This window comes from Echeneis naucrates, chromosome 14 (assembly GCF_900963305.1).
Source record: "Echeneis naucrates chromosome 14, fEcheNa1.1, whole genome shotgun sequence".
Lineage (NCBI taxonomy): Eukaryota > Metazoa > Chordata > Actinopteri > Carangiformes > Echeneidae > Echeneis > Echeneis naucrates.
The window spans coordinates 19,781,374-19,796,696 of NC_042524.1; the positions used below are offsets into that span (position 1 = coordinate 19,781,374).

Here is a 15,323-nt window from a genome sequence, read left to right on the forward strand (position 1 = left end):
TCTTTCTATGCTACTCGCACCAAATCAGTATTTTGACCGGAAACATTTATTGTTAATGAGATCGTTTTAAATTGTGATATTTGTAATGTTATTGTGGAAGTAAAAGCTGCAAATGCTTATGTTGTTACAGCACTGTAGCTGCCCCCTTTTACCTCACCCGTAGTGCAACGTTTTATTCTTTTGATACGAACTCAGTTCTTCTTCTCTTCTAACTTTACATTTTAGTTTCGTGAAAACCCTCTGTCTTGTCCCGCCGCAGTCGGTTTTTTCCCAGCACCATAGCAGCATGTCATTATTAATGCGGGCCGACAGGGGGCTTGCCAGACTAGTGTGTGTCTTGCTGGCACTCTAGTCGTACTGGAAGTATTGGCGCTTCTGTGTGCTTACTGGAAGGAGAAATGTTGCCTTTAGGTGACCCTCGTAGGATCCATATGCCCAGAGTTTATTCATGATTTGGATATTGTTGAACCAATTTCTCCTAATTAGGGGAGATGGTTAGAGGACGGGACTTTTAGACGAATTAATGACTGTGGTTTCGTCCACAAGCTGAAAAATATCCTTCACATTAATGAGATTGGTGGTGATGATGAGATGGAGCAGTTTTCTATGAGTCTCACAGTCCCTGACTGGCAACCTGTCCAAGTTCTCCTGTCCTGAGCTGACTTCACAGACACCTGAAAAGGAATGGGCAAATAAGCTAGATGACTAAATAAATGGACAAATGTTGGCACAGATTTTATTCCAGTTCACTGGTTTCAAATGTTCAAATGTAGACCACAGTGCCTTAAAGGCTACCTGCCGGTTGCAAAATTCACATGGTGTTAATCAGGATTTTTGAGACAGTCACATTTGACTCTTTTCTCAACAAAGCTGCTTTTGCCTCAGGTTGATAAAAACTGAATGAGAATGTGGTGATTGAATAACATGATATGACACTTTTCTTTTCTTTTTAATCTGCACCGAAGCCAAACCAGAAGATAATTATTTATGTGGAGTTTATATATAATATTTTTATTTAAAAAAATATTTTTTTGATTAGAGACTTACAGTTTCTGTGGAATTGATGAGGAAGAATGGGAATGATTAAAACAGGTGTTTTTTTTCTTTAAAGTGCTTCATCACCTCCAGGTGATTGCTTTGACTGCCGAACACTACTTGGAAATGCCGGTGTGTTTCCAGGTTCAAGTGGTTACCTGTCTCACGGGGTCCACGTGTGATTGCCGTATTTCCCATGGACACTGGAAGGCATCAGTGGCCCGGTGTTGGGAAAACGGGAAGCGGAGATGGAGATGGAGGTGGGAGGGGCCTGGCTGGGCTGACGTCACCGGCTGTGTGGAGGAGTATAGGCTGTGCTGTCAGCCCAGTGTCAGTCTGATGAAGATTGGCATGCAGGTAAGCTGTCATTCATTTTCAATGTCAGTGTATGGGAGCAGGGCTTTTCCACTTCAGCGTCCTTTTTCCCCTTACCCACCCCCCCACCCCACCCCACCCCCCCCTCCAAAAAAAAAAAAAAAAAAAAAAAAAAAAAAAAAGCAGGACATTATTCATACAGTCAGACAGCCAGCCGGGCCAGAGTGAGGGAGCGGGAGAGAGGGAGGGAAAGAGAGAGAGGGAGAGTGAGGGAGGGAGGGAGGGAGAGAGAGAGAGAGAGAGAGAGAGAGAGAGAGAGAGAGAGAGAGAGAGAGAGGGAGGGAGGGAGGGAGGGAAGGGGAAGTAGAAGAGGGGGAGAAAAAAGAAAGAGGGAAACGAGAGGAGATGCATTTTTGTGCTGGACTGAAAGACCAGTGGACCCCCCTCCCCCACCCCCCCACTATTTTTTTTCTTGATGCGGCTTTTGGATATTAAAAAAAATGGTTGTGATGCAGGTATCTAGGATGCGCTGTATTTGGTGGCGGATGCTTTTGCGCAAAAGGTTGTAATTTAGAGGTAGAATAATAATAGTGACTAATAGTGAGCTGAGCGGACAGAATGAGCGCAGAGATGCAGGAGTGCTGCCGCTTCATTTCTGTGGCTTTGTCAGTCAGCAGAGGGAAGCCACGTCGCGATTAGATGATTTATCTATTAATTGTGAATATCCGATGGTGTGAGTCTTCGCCGTGTTGTGTTGTCTTTTGGCTGTTATTGTGATTCTTCATGTTCCGTGCTGCGTTTTCAGTCATCGGAATAATGACGAGAAAGGGGGCCTTCTATTTAGATTGGTTAAGTGGTAGTCTTTCAGCGTGAAATGACCAAATTTTGATCCGAAGTCATGGAACATTTCTCCTTGGACATAATACATTTTATCGTAGATTTTAGTATTTTTGTGTGTGTGTGCGTTTGGCAAAAAAATATTTCAGTATAATAATCTCAAACCAGCAAAACAAAATGGGGGGGGGGGGGGTTACTCGTAGTTACAATTTGTGTTTAGAATTTTAAGTTGAACTTATTTAAATTTGTGTGTGTTACGACACGCTATGATAAGCAATTTGTTTTTCAAAATGAAACAACTGATGCCTCAGATTTATCCCAGAGTCGTCTAAAGCAAAAGAGCAAATTTGTTCTTATGTCAGTGATTTTAAAAAGGTCAAACAGGGACTTGATCCTGTCGGCATTTCTTTGTGAATTCTTTTCCATCTTTAGCTGATGTGTGTATTGCTCAAACTGTCTGCATGTTATTGAGGTCTAATGTTTACACTCAGTCCACCCTGCCCTGCAAAAAGCTCTCCAGAGCAAACACTGGCCTTCTTTGTGTGCCACTAAACACTTTTTCAGCTAACTGGTTTATACCACAATTGACCAAATGAGTATTTCACTCATAGGAGACTTTTGACTGGCATGAAATGTCATCAGTGTGTGTCTACGGGGTTCAAGTCTGTCAGGTAGCAGCTTGTTTTCAACACCAGGGGCACTGTTTGATTTGACTTCAATGACCTCACAAATTCAAAATGCATACTGTAGGTTTTAAGGTTGCCTGGTGTGTGTTTGTCAGTCAGTTACTTGATAGCTGTACCAAGTTCACCCGCCAGCTTTTGCGCTGAGCCCATGAGATATTCCACAGTTGTACCAATACTTACACAGATTTGGCAAACACATCTGCATTTGCCAAAAAAAGCAAAAGAAAAAGTTGAGGAGATATAAAATTGCTACTGCTTTTCTCTCACAGTTTATTACCTCTCACTGGCGAATGCTACAACTGTGTATGTCAAAGTCAAGGCCTCTCACAGCAAGGACTACACTCTGAGCACTGGGAGTACATTAGCTTAATTAAATATACCCGAACCATTTGTTTACTAATCATCTGCTTCCGTGAGAAATCACAATGGCGATTTAGACCACTTTAGCTTCCCCCATCAAACACATTCTGCAGGTGCAAAGTACTGAGTATTAAAATCCCACAAGGAGCCAAACTCGCACCTCCTCTGAAAGTAAATGCCTTGAAAGACGCTGCTACTGTTGTTGTTGCTACAAGTCACTGGTGAAAGACCAACAGAAGGCCTGTCGCCTCTTACACTATTTAAATAGTGGTGTACCTTTGACAAAGTGGTTGACTGAGATGTGAATCAGCTTTGACTGTGTGCACACACACACTCACAAACCCATGAGTTGAAACGCATCACCACCAAATCACCCTCAGAGATGTTTGTTCTTTGTTGTGATGTACCCCACATGGCTCTACATATTGTCAGATAGGGATAATGCCAATTTAGTTTATCCCCAAACCCTGCTGAGATCTTAATTGATGATTTGTGTCATTGGACAAGAAGCCTTGGGGCATATTTGGTGCAGCAAAATACTATGACACTATTTGCATATTCCCATTCCTACTATATGGGTAAATTGCACGATGAGGTGCGATGCTGTGCATTCAAGCAGGTTTTGGGGGGATAATCACTAATAAAGTGATTCAGTCACACTAAATGAAGGAAGTAAACAGAGCGAGGAGAGCATATGTTACAAACCAATTTAAGCATTTATGTATGACCATAAAGCAATCGAGGAAATTAAACCACGCACAAATGTCTTGTCATTTCCTTTGCCTTTGCTCTAATTCCACCCTGCATGGTGCCGCAGACGCCAATACATCATTGTTTTGTGTTTTTTGTGATCTTAAGTTTCCATGAGGGCCTTGTAAGACTAATAGGTCTTACTTTGCAAGATTTCTCTTCAGATATATATTTTTTTTATGTCAAATTGTTTTTATGGGTCTGATTTTCTTAAATCAGACAGGAAAAAAGAGCGAGGAAGAAAAGGAATTATTTATAAGACTTTAATCTGCGGGGAATCCTTAGTGGAGTACATCTAGGTCCTGTTCTGGGCCTGTGAGCAACGTGATGTTTTGCTAGTATTCTCCTGTTCAATAGTGCAGCAAACCTTAAGACAATTGTGTTGTGTTGCATGTTTTCAGCATTGCGTCTGGGTTCTCATAAGTCATGCTCACTAAGCCCACTTGATCCCTATTGCTCTCAAGATGAGGCAGAGGCTTGTTTATACCGTCAGACAGAGCAGCTTAAGGACAGCCCTTGCATGCTTACCCTTGCTCATTCCACAGCCAGCGCTGCATTGGCATGGTTCTAAGTAAGCCACCAGGGAGCTGGGTCAGAGAGAGATGGATTGGCTTGATTTATGCTCCAAGCGGAGCAGCAGGCAAATTTAATGATCCTCCATACGTTCAACATCACGAAGCCTTGTCTCTGGAAGGACATAGAGATGTCATGAAAATACATAGGACTGCTGTATAGGTAACAAGTTTGAAATTGCTGGAGGATCCAAGAATAAATTTCCTGAAATTGCAACAAAACTTATCAAACCTATGAAACCTTAGACAGGAATGCAGTGGAAAAAAAGCAATTTGCTTTTGATTCATTAAATGAAAATCTAAACGTAATGTTTCATTCTCAAAATCTCACTGTGCAGAAATCCCTCTGATTTTTAGCACATTTAGCTTGTACAGAAAATGAATGCAGGTGATGTTACTGAAATGTCTTGATGTGTACTTGACCATTTAAAGATACCTGTAGTTTGGGATGTTCAGATGATGCCTTCACTGTTAACATGTTGCCAGGGCGGTTTCAACTGACAAAAAAGAAAGACTCCATGTTCGAAGAAATCCATAACAACTCTTAATGTGGTTCAGTCATTGATTGGACTTCTTGCAACCTGCCTTGCCTCGCCATACAGCCCTCAAACAAACTTTTAGAGATGCTCCTCTTCGCACAATTATATGAAATGTGTGGCTGAACAATGAATGTCGCAGCATGGAGGAAGTCATACAAAGGCTTTAGTCATTAGGTAATGATTTTAGCATCACTACTCTGATTGCCTTCCTTTTTTTGCCTGACAGAGGAAATGAAAACCCAGCAGGGATACATTCCATAAACTAAGTTGAAGTCATGGCTCAGAATCAAACACGGGCTTTTCACAGACAGGATGCAGGCGAAGATAGTGTTTGCTGTGGGCAAAATGTATTTCAAAGACTGGCGCAAGAAGTAGGCTACTTTTATTCTCTCATGTTTTCAGTATCCATATTGTTCATATAAATTGCTTCTGATGCCCTGATTTTTGCTGTAAAAACAATTAAAACATTATTTTTAGACCCTGGTGGTTATTATTCAAGGATCAAGCACAAAATCAAATTAGCAGCAGCTTATTATATATTCTGCATTTATAGACCTTTAACAAGACTCGAAACCTCATTGTGCCTTTGGTTCTTATCTCTGGTGGAATGTAGATAATCCTAATAAATGAGCAGAGCTTCACACAGAGAAATATCAAGCCTGCCAGTAAATCCTGAATTTATTATATTTGAGAGTCCTGCTAACAGCTGAGCTGGGTGAGGTTCAAAATATTTGATTTAAATTCAACAGCAGATCATAGCGGAGAAAATCCCACCAAGCGCTGTGTGGCTGCATATTTGTGCTGCCTTTGAAAATGAATAAATGCATGGGCCAAACTGGTGTCACCGCTATTGAAAATCTCCCACAGTGAAATACTCTTTAAAACTTAGTAAAGAGTGAAATGTCATCATTGCTGCTTTCCACACACCAACTTTACACCACTTATTAATGCATTGACTGGGAAGTGAAAGCAACTCTCTCCTTGCAAATACAAACGCATTCAATGACGCCTTTGGCAACCTTGCTATTGTGATTTTTTTGTGTGTTTTTCTTTTACTTGAGCATCAGTCTTTCTGTGCTGCAGGTAGAGTATGGGCTGTTTTGCAGCACTGCAGAGCTGTTGCCGGCAGGAAAAGTTGTTGTTTCTCCTCTGTGAGTCAGAGAAACTCTTATTACAAAAGTTAGGGCTTTACAGCCAAGTACACATCAACAGAATCTATTTTTGTGAACACTGAGCTAACTTATATCAGCACCGTGTAGTGCTTTTTGCATCCCTGATTACCTCCTGATGTTGTTGTTTTTTCACTCCTGGATACATTTGCAGCTGTAGTAGTACACAGAGGAGCTGCAGCAGGAGACACAAAGCAACATGATAAGTGTGCAATAGAATGAAAATGAGCATCTTTAAAATATTGCTTGATAGCTTTTTGAAATCAGTCCTTTTTGATTACTGTCTGAGAAGCCTATTGTAGTTGGCTATGCTTTGAATAGATATGCAACACTAAAGTTGTGACCTCCAAAGGTTATTTACTGGAACGCAGTCCCATTTTTCAGAATCTGTTCCCTAGATATTATTCGAGAATGTTGGTTGGTGTGTTCTGCCACTCACATCTCATCTGAATGTTTCATCCTATTGAACTCCAGGACAGCATTGATCTGAAGGACAATATTTTCACACAGCCTATAGCTCTACTTTATTTCAACATTAGACTTTAACAAAAGTGGCTTTCTCTCCAAATCCATTTGTACATCTTGTTGTTAATCTGCAAGTGGTCTTTGTAGATAGCTGATGAAACACTGGTGCACAAACTCCTAGGTGAAACAGCAGCTTATCAACAGACTTTAGTGAAAGCATTGCACAGTGGCAAGGACAGAATAATTTGCCCTAATGCATTTCAGTGATCGCTCTTATTAGCTGCAAATGACTTCCTTTTATGTAGTCCTGTCCCCCTGCTATAAAAGTGCCATGATTTTATGACAGCACAGGCTTCAGTCAAAGTGCATTTCATTTTCCTAGGGAAGGCTACATCTTTTATGGTATTTCACAAGACTTGTCGCTCTTAAAATATTAAAGGTCTGCACTGTTTTATTTCTGTATAATGTTTCATCAAGATTTTTGCCGTTGTGGCTGTCTCAGTTTCCGGATTCATATCAGTTCATATCAGCGCCCTAAGCAGCTACATGTCTTCTTACTGTAATACAAAATCTCATGTTACCGCAGAGTTTAAGTGTTTGGCCAGTGGCTTTTAACCATAAATGCTAATAATTTTGTAAAATACAAAATAACAAAAAAGTGTAAAATGTATTGTGGTGTGAACTGAATGCAGTGTAATACAGCTTTGTAAGAACTAATAGTTATTCAGGCTAGGCAGTTTCTTTTGTGCTTTTTTCTGTGACATGAGGGACGTGCAGTTTGGCAGAATCATGCATTAGCTTGATTATTGCAAACATCAGCTGTCCGAGGAAATCGCACGGAATGCAGCAATGGCGGTCTTGGCTGTATTCATTGTCCTTGCGTTCCCCTCTCCTCACTTCATTACATTCAGGACATTATGACTTTGCTGAGAGTGTAAGGAAACACGAGTACCACTGACATTAACCTCCAGTTTTAAAGCTACAGAGCACACCAGAAGTCTCTTTCTTCACCTTTGCGGCATTTTTCCTCTTTACTGCTAAGAAACAGTTCACTCATTCACTGCTGATGTTTAGTGTGAATGTGAAAATCTGCCTCTACCGTTAAAAGTGATTTGGCCTCGTTTGTGAGAGCTGTCTTCTGGTCTCATGGTACCATGTTTGGCCTGAAGCTTAGAGTCTGTAAGTAATCATGAGTCAACTACAGCGATCCAGGGGAGACTTAGACTGAGTAATGGGTGACAGAGGTTTCCGGATGAGTGTGAAAATGACGTGAGTGCTCCTGAGTCATTTAAATGTGGTTCTAGTTAGAGGTCAGTAAGAAAATCCTCCACAGAGATAATGCTTGTTGATGTTGTACAAATCTACCATGAGTATTTTTTATGTAACTTTCATTTGCTCTATGTGTTAACTCTTCTGCATTTTTTAAAAGATATTTTTATTGATTGCTGCAGCAGTGACGCATTCGTCCATTTTGCATCAACTGAAGCAGTTACCTCCTTCCTCAGTGAGCAAAATGCACATGGAAGTACTGGGCTGTGTTCAGCCCAGTTTTTCCAGTCTGCCACGTTCCATCACATAAAAGTTACATTTACAACCAAATTCAAGCCAAAACAGTTGCAAAAAATGTAAATTACAGTGAAACTCTCTGTTTTCTGTGATTTGCAGTGGCAGGCACATAATTTGTCAAAGAAAGCTGTGCTGTGTTAAGTATGTTTGTACAGTGGCATGAGCTAAACCGCATGCCAGCTCAGATTTTTTAGAAGTGGTAATATTTAATGAGTACGCGACACACTGAGTCTGATTTGTGTGTTCCACTGCAAGCATCACTCCTTTTGTTTTTTTGAGTGTCCTTTCTGCTTCGAGACCCGAGGCATTGAGTTATGTTGCCTTTCAAGTCAGAATGTAAACATGTCAGATTTCCACGAGTGTGAAGAAGGGAGTGAGTGTGTACAATTATCATAACAGACACGTTGCTGCAAATGAAGCTATGCAGAGAGCAGTTCATTTCAGCAGCTGTTTCATAGACTGTTATACTATTATTGGTTTATTTTTACTGTGAGATGCTTTTACGTCCTTAAATGGTTGAAATGGAAAGGCCTGGAGTCAGTGTTACTCCTTTCTTAATCAAGAAAATATCCCTTAAACAAGATCAAGGACTGCAGCCATGATTCCACATGTTAATTGAAGCACTGTGAAATGAGTGAAGGGGGAAAAAAAGGCAGACCGAACCCCCTTTTCTAAACCAAGACTTCTTTCCACAACAAAGAATAATTACTTTTCCCAACTCCAGCGCCATAATTGGTTACTTCTCTTTTATCTTATCTATGTGCGCATAATTATCACAGTCATCATATTAGATTATTTCATGCATAATAAATGAACTCAAACTGTGTGTGGGGTAATTAGCATGTTAGGATATGTGCAACGATAACAGGTTTGCTATCTCAAAGATTGTATTGTTCAAGACATTCCTGAAAAGTGAGGGAAAATGCAAAAGAGCTTTTAATATCACTGCAGTGTCTGAATGTACGTTCATCTTAAAATGTATGTGTGTGTGTGTGTGTGTGTGTTCATTTCCCCAGTCTCTTTTTGTGAAGAAATGTACCTTGTAATGTATGCTACTTTACATTTGGAGTATGAAGCAGACAGTAGTTTATATGCAGAAGACATAAGAGCATAATGGAGGCTATTGTGAAAGATAGACCAGTTATGCTACTTGACTTTGGCAGCTGTCTGGTGCATAGATTTAGTCCAATCCAAATGACAGATGTGCATCAGTTCAGTTGAGATCTCATGAGGTAGCAGGTTGTGGTGGTCTGCTGTTGACAGAATAAACTGGGGAAAAATGAAAAAAGAATAAACTGGATGTTCACTTGTTAATTATTGGTAACTAAAGTATTTGCAAGTTGCCCTCAAAGACTTCACAATGTCCCATTTTTTTCATTTCAAAATGCAAAGTGCTCTCACTCCAGGTGAGAAAGATTTAATTTGTTTCACTTTACAATGACTGAAATGAAGGTTATTGATAAGGTCCTAATATGGCCTGACTGTGGGCACTGGCAATGGCTTTGCGTTGCCAGTTCTGTGTTCCCCCTTTCAACATTTCAGTTTCCACTTAATGAGGGGCGCCAATCAAGATCAGGCCCAGTTGTGCTGCCTTTTCTGAAGTTAGTCTTCATTTATTTATACATTTGAAAACACAATAGCTTCAAGTTTTCCAACCAAAAAAATGTATCCTAATTGTCACTGGGTCTTTATTTAAAAGGTAATATATAAAAATAATAGAGGGAATTGGGAAATGTGAGCCATGGTGAAATGTGCTGATAATCAGCAATGATGTAGATTTTGTGGTGCATGTGTGTCCATAGTTTGATTTTGAAGGCTTTAAAAAGTTTTATACTTGAGGAAACTTGCAACCAAGCAAAAATCTAAACATTTTTGCAGTGCTTCTTAACATTTGTTCATCAATAACCCACACAGATTTAAAGTTTAGTAGTTTGGTCAGACTGCAGAATTATCAATCACCAGAGACAGTGAAAAGCAGCCAGCAGCATCTCAAATTCTTGCTTATTCTCCAACACTGAATAATAAGAACGATTTCTTTGATGCCAAATGTTTCAGTTTCAGTTTTTTTTTCTTTTTGGTTCTGCAGCATTTTTGGCAGTGATACCTTTTGCTAACCTGTGCCAAAAACCTGTAAAACAAAACATAATGAGCTATTTTCAGCATTGAAATTAGTTTTTTAATTCACTGAGTTGCTAAGGGAGAAAAAAAGAAGAAATTAAAAGTCATATTCAGAATTTAATGACAGAATTAATACAATTAACTCCAATGTCATTCCTGCTATTGTGAATTTCACTGTAATTACCTCAGAGAAAGAAACATTTTTTTTGTGTTTGCTGACTGAAAGGCATAGAGTTTTAAACAAAATCTACAATGCACATATTTCCTTCACACCCATGAGCTCGAAAAGATTCAACATAAGAGCACATCATTCCTACTGAGTTTCATGAATACATTAGTTACTTAATTATATAATAAAAAAAATTCTAGAGAAGCAGAATTTGAAAATGTTCAAAACGTCATTTAGATTTCCAGCAAATATCTATGTTTGCAGTCAATGATGGGATAAACAACCCACGGTGAAATTCCAAAGTTTAGAGGACTTCAAAGATCACGTTGTGTGAAAAAGAAAAGAAAAAAAAAAAAAAAAAGACAGTCATGCACCCACACACAGCTCCCACTCCCTGTGCAACTTCATCAAGGTTTACCTCTATAGAGAGATGATGGGCCTGTGCTAAAAGTGAGTTAGAAGCAGCTGCTGAGCTGGCGTATGAGTAAATACGGCTGCAGCTCAGAGGGGCATGGTGTCAATGTCTGCCGTGTGTGTGTGTATGTGGCCTTGTTCTTGCTGGGAGATGAGCAAAGCTTTCCAACTGCCTCCCACCCTCTCCCACATCCCTCCCTCCCCCCAGACATTTCCTGCGGTCAAGGTCTCCAGTACCTCCGTGGCATGTTGGTGCCCATCTCCCTGCTGGCACTCTTCAGGCATTGCTGCAGTGTCAAAGTGGTGTGAATGCGAGTTTGAAATATGATAGTGCCGATTGTGGGTCAGATTTATTTCTTTAAAGAAAAAGTGGTTGGAGGGTCAACCTGTCATCTTAGTGAAACCACCTAGAAATCAAGTTCTTAAGTGGTGATAGCAGGATTCATGCTAGTTGTTTAGCATACACTACAATTAGGCTATGTTATTAACTCTCCACATGTGACCTGAAAGTAATAAAAACACAAGTGTTTATATTATAAATTAGTGATTATATTTTATTTTCTTATTATTCCTTATTACCTATACCTGTCACTAAAATAGTGGTTCTCAGAGTGGCTTTTAGGGATGTAAACATGCCCCCAGAACAATTCCATGATATAATTCTTTTCCAAGTAACACAGTAAGACAGTGTAATTATTTTGTTCATATATTGGTCTGTGTGTAGGCCGGGGTCCTTGATCTAATCGGATCATTTCAGAAACATTGACTTACAGTACAGGCCAGAGGTTTGGACATACTTTCCTATTCATTTGAATGAGAAGGTGTGTCCAACCTTTTGGCCTGTACTGTGGATGACAAAATATCCATTGTATGAAAAATATTTTATGTTTGCCAGCATCAAGTCACAACCCTATGTGATGTCACTCAATTATTTGTGAGCTGCTCTTTTGAAGACTTCAGTTTATAATTTGTCTATTGGTCATCTTGGTTTTTTCGAAACCAGTAGAAACCATATTTGGAAGAGAAGGTGGAGTCGAGAAGAAGTGAGAACTGGATCCGACCTGCTCTGTACTCTATCCTGATTGCATTGTTTAATCAAAACAACAGTGGCCACCCCCTAATCCATCTCCTTGGGAGGGACACTTTCCCATAGACTTCAATACAATCAGGTTTCTTTTTACATTCAGTAGAATTGCCTCCTCATGGTCATTAGAAAGAATGCAGGTTAAGGCTCTTCAGCACTGGTTTCAATTTACACTTATGTTCCACAGCACATGACTTCTCAAAACGTGGAAGAAGTCATTCCTCATTTACGATTGCAGCATAAATAAACTGTTGTCCACACTGATAATAAGTTCATAATGTACAAAGAGCTGGAGATGCTTGTGGTCTTCACATCTGGCTGTAGCTATTATGCATAAGAAAAATTACTCAGATCATTAAAAAGCATGAGGTGTCCCAAGGATATGTGTATCTTGGACTGTTATGATCCACTGATATGAAAGCATCTGCTCTGTGAGTCAAGAGTCATAAATCAAGCTCAGGTTCTTACTCCTTAACCAGACCATGTGTCAAGTGATTGCTATCATGCACTAAGGATTTAGTATGAGAGCTCCATCAGGGAAATGTGACTAATTTTACTGTTTATGTTTTCATCTCCCAAAAACGATGGCGTTCTTCTTTAATGGCTCCATGTAGGTGAGCAGACGCCTCTCTGAGAGTGGCATGGAGAGCACTGTGAGTTGGACTGTGAAGGTGTGAGGAATGATGGCCAGAAATGATGGTGGACTCGCACCTTCCCACTTTACGCCAACTTAAAAACAGGCCTCCTTCTGTTTGTGAAGACAGAGAAAGAGGATGGGGAAATGGATTTAGAATATATAGTCTGACTTTTTATTTATCAGAAGTCTCTGTGTTCTGTGAATCTCTCTCTACCTCGCTGTGCTGCTGTCCCTCTCCCACCACCTCATGGTCAATAGTACAGGTGCAACTCAGAAAATTAGAATAACATGATTTTTTTTTAATTCCCGAATTTGATTCAAAAAGTGAAACTGTTATATTTTGAGACTAATATTTGAAGTTTGAAAGACATTAATCTGGTATGTCAAAAGATTACATTATTTTCTGTGGTCAGTCAAAAACGGATGAACAGAAATGTGCGAGTGTGATAAATGTTCATTTATCACTGAATACTTGGTTGGTCCTTTAGCAGGAATTATTTCATCAGTGCACTGTGGTATGGACGATTTGCATGCTGCACTGACCACAAAGCACAAAGTCTAAAAACTTCAGGTAAACTTCTTGAATTGCCTTTTCTTGGAAATCTCCAAGGCTGCACTTTTCCCTTTTACTTGTTGCACCTTTTTCTACCACATTTTTCCTTTCCAGTCAACTTTCCATTAATATTTTGGATACAGCACTATGCTAACAGCCAGCTTTCAGCCATGACCTACTGTGCTTACCTTCCTTGTAGAAGTTGTTGCTGATCAACAACAGTCAAGTCAACAGTCAACAGTCGAGAGATACCCAGTATTTACACTGTCAATTAGCCAAAATCAAAAACTAAATATTGTTTATACTTTGAAATATTGTAAGATTGATTTTCATGATCTATAAGGTGTAACCCTCAAAATTAAAACAAAAAAGGTTAAATATTTGACTTTATGTCTACATTCTGCAATATATGTAAGTTAATTTTTTCTATTCCATTAAAAAAAATGTTTTCTATTATATTAAATTTTGGTGATATGCACCTGTATATAGAGCATATAAATCAGCAAAGACAATTAGTACAAATAGCAGAGCACTCCAAATTTAAAGATGACGTTTTCTCTCCTGGGAAACGGACAGAGAAGCACTCACTAGTTGGATATGGAGCTGAGGGGGCCTCTGAAATTAGTGGTGCATTGCTAATGTGTGGAGATGAACGGGTGAGACTACAGAGAATACCTGGCTATCAGTAACTTCTGCAATCCATTACATTCATCCAATACATTATTATGAGGAGCTGTGAACAGTGAGTAAACAGCTGAAGTAGACATCCAGCATGTCAGCGAAAGAGTTAACTTCCTTCATTTGGACTCACACTGGCACAGAAGAGTCACAGAACGAGGAAAGGAAAAAAGAAAAAAGTACAAGATTCACTCACTTCAGATACTGATTGGGAATTCCTCACTGCCATTTTGTTTCCATCCTCCCGGTCTACATGCCTAATGCTAAAAATTAAAAAGCATTTTAGTCCACTTGCTTTTTAAATTTCACAATTGATACCTTTGATGGCAAGCCCCATCATATAAATGATTAGTAGACAGTTTAGCTCCATGTTGCAATTGATTGTGTGTCAACTGAAAGCATCAGTTGTGCTCTGAGACAGTCCTTTATTTGCTGATTCACTGCCATCATGAAACAGACACGAAGGAGTTGACTATGGATTGTCTTTTGTAGTTACTGTACTATTGAGTAATACAATGTTTTCCTCAATAAAAATCAGCACATTGTTGAATTGCATGCACAGACTGGTGTAGACTACCTGCTCATTAGTTCTCAAACTTTTTCAGACCAAGGGCAAACTACTAAAACAAAACTCACAGACCAGCTAGCTCCCAAACCATGTCAAAACCAAAACAGGTGCTACTTTGGTAGTGTTGTGGTGAGCTTGCATGAAAAGATATACAAAAAAAAACCTGGGGTTCTTTTACAGACCACTAAATTGAAGGAATTAATACATAAGAAGTTGCGGTCTTCATGAGGCATCATACTAAGCACTCAAGCCTGTGAATGCCGGCCAGATGGGATCAAACAAGTCTCAGTCGTGGCGATGGCATTATAGTTAAGCTTATTGCTTCTTTTTGCGTTCATTATGTCAGAGCTTTCAGATGATTTTCTTTCACGGAACTGATCTTCAGCCTCCTGTGAGTGATTTTGTCTGTTGTCAGTGTCTGTTAATTAATTCTAGTTTCACTCAACCCCAGAGCATTCTAACTGCTAGTTAACTGTTTCATTCACGTGTCGTCTCTCATGTCAGCTGATCATTTCTGATCTATATCCCTCAGTTACGCTGAGTCCAAGAACACTGTAAGACACACAGTTAAATAATAGAATTTGAATTTCAATATAAGTTGATTCTTTATATTGAAAACAACATGTAGCCCACAACTGCTCAGTAGTTCTATGGTTACTGTTAGACAGTTTGAGATTTCAATTTATCGACTAGCTAACCACCTGGGGTTGTTTGCAGACCACTGGGTGAGAAATGTTACTCTGCGGTGAGCAGTAAATTTAGAGTTCAGTCACCAGTCATGATTGTCTCTTGATTCAAATAGAAACAG

General features: G+C 39.6%; 1 protein-coding gene across 1 annotated transcript in view; it reads left to right on the forward strand.

Moving 5' to 3' along the window:
• The first annotated feature begins 1,344 nt into the window (after positions 1-1,344).
• The window catches only part of pknox2 (pbx/knotted 1 homeobox 2), an 88,800-nt gene continuing 74,821 nt past the window's right edge, over positions 1,345-15,323 (forward strand). The window contains exon 1 of the mRNA XM_029519332.1: positions 1,345-1,392. The gene's annotated coding sequence lies outside the window, so the exon portion shown is untranslated. The remainder of the gene's footprint in view (positions 1,393-15,323) is intronic.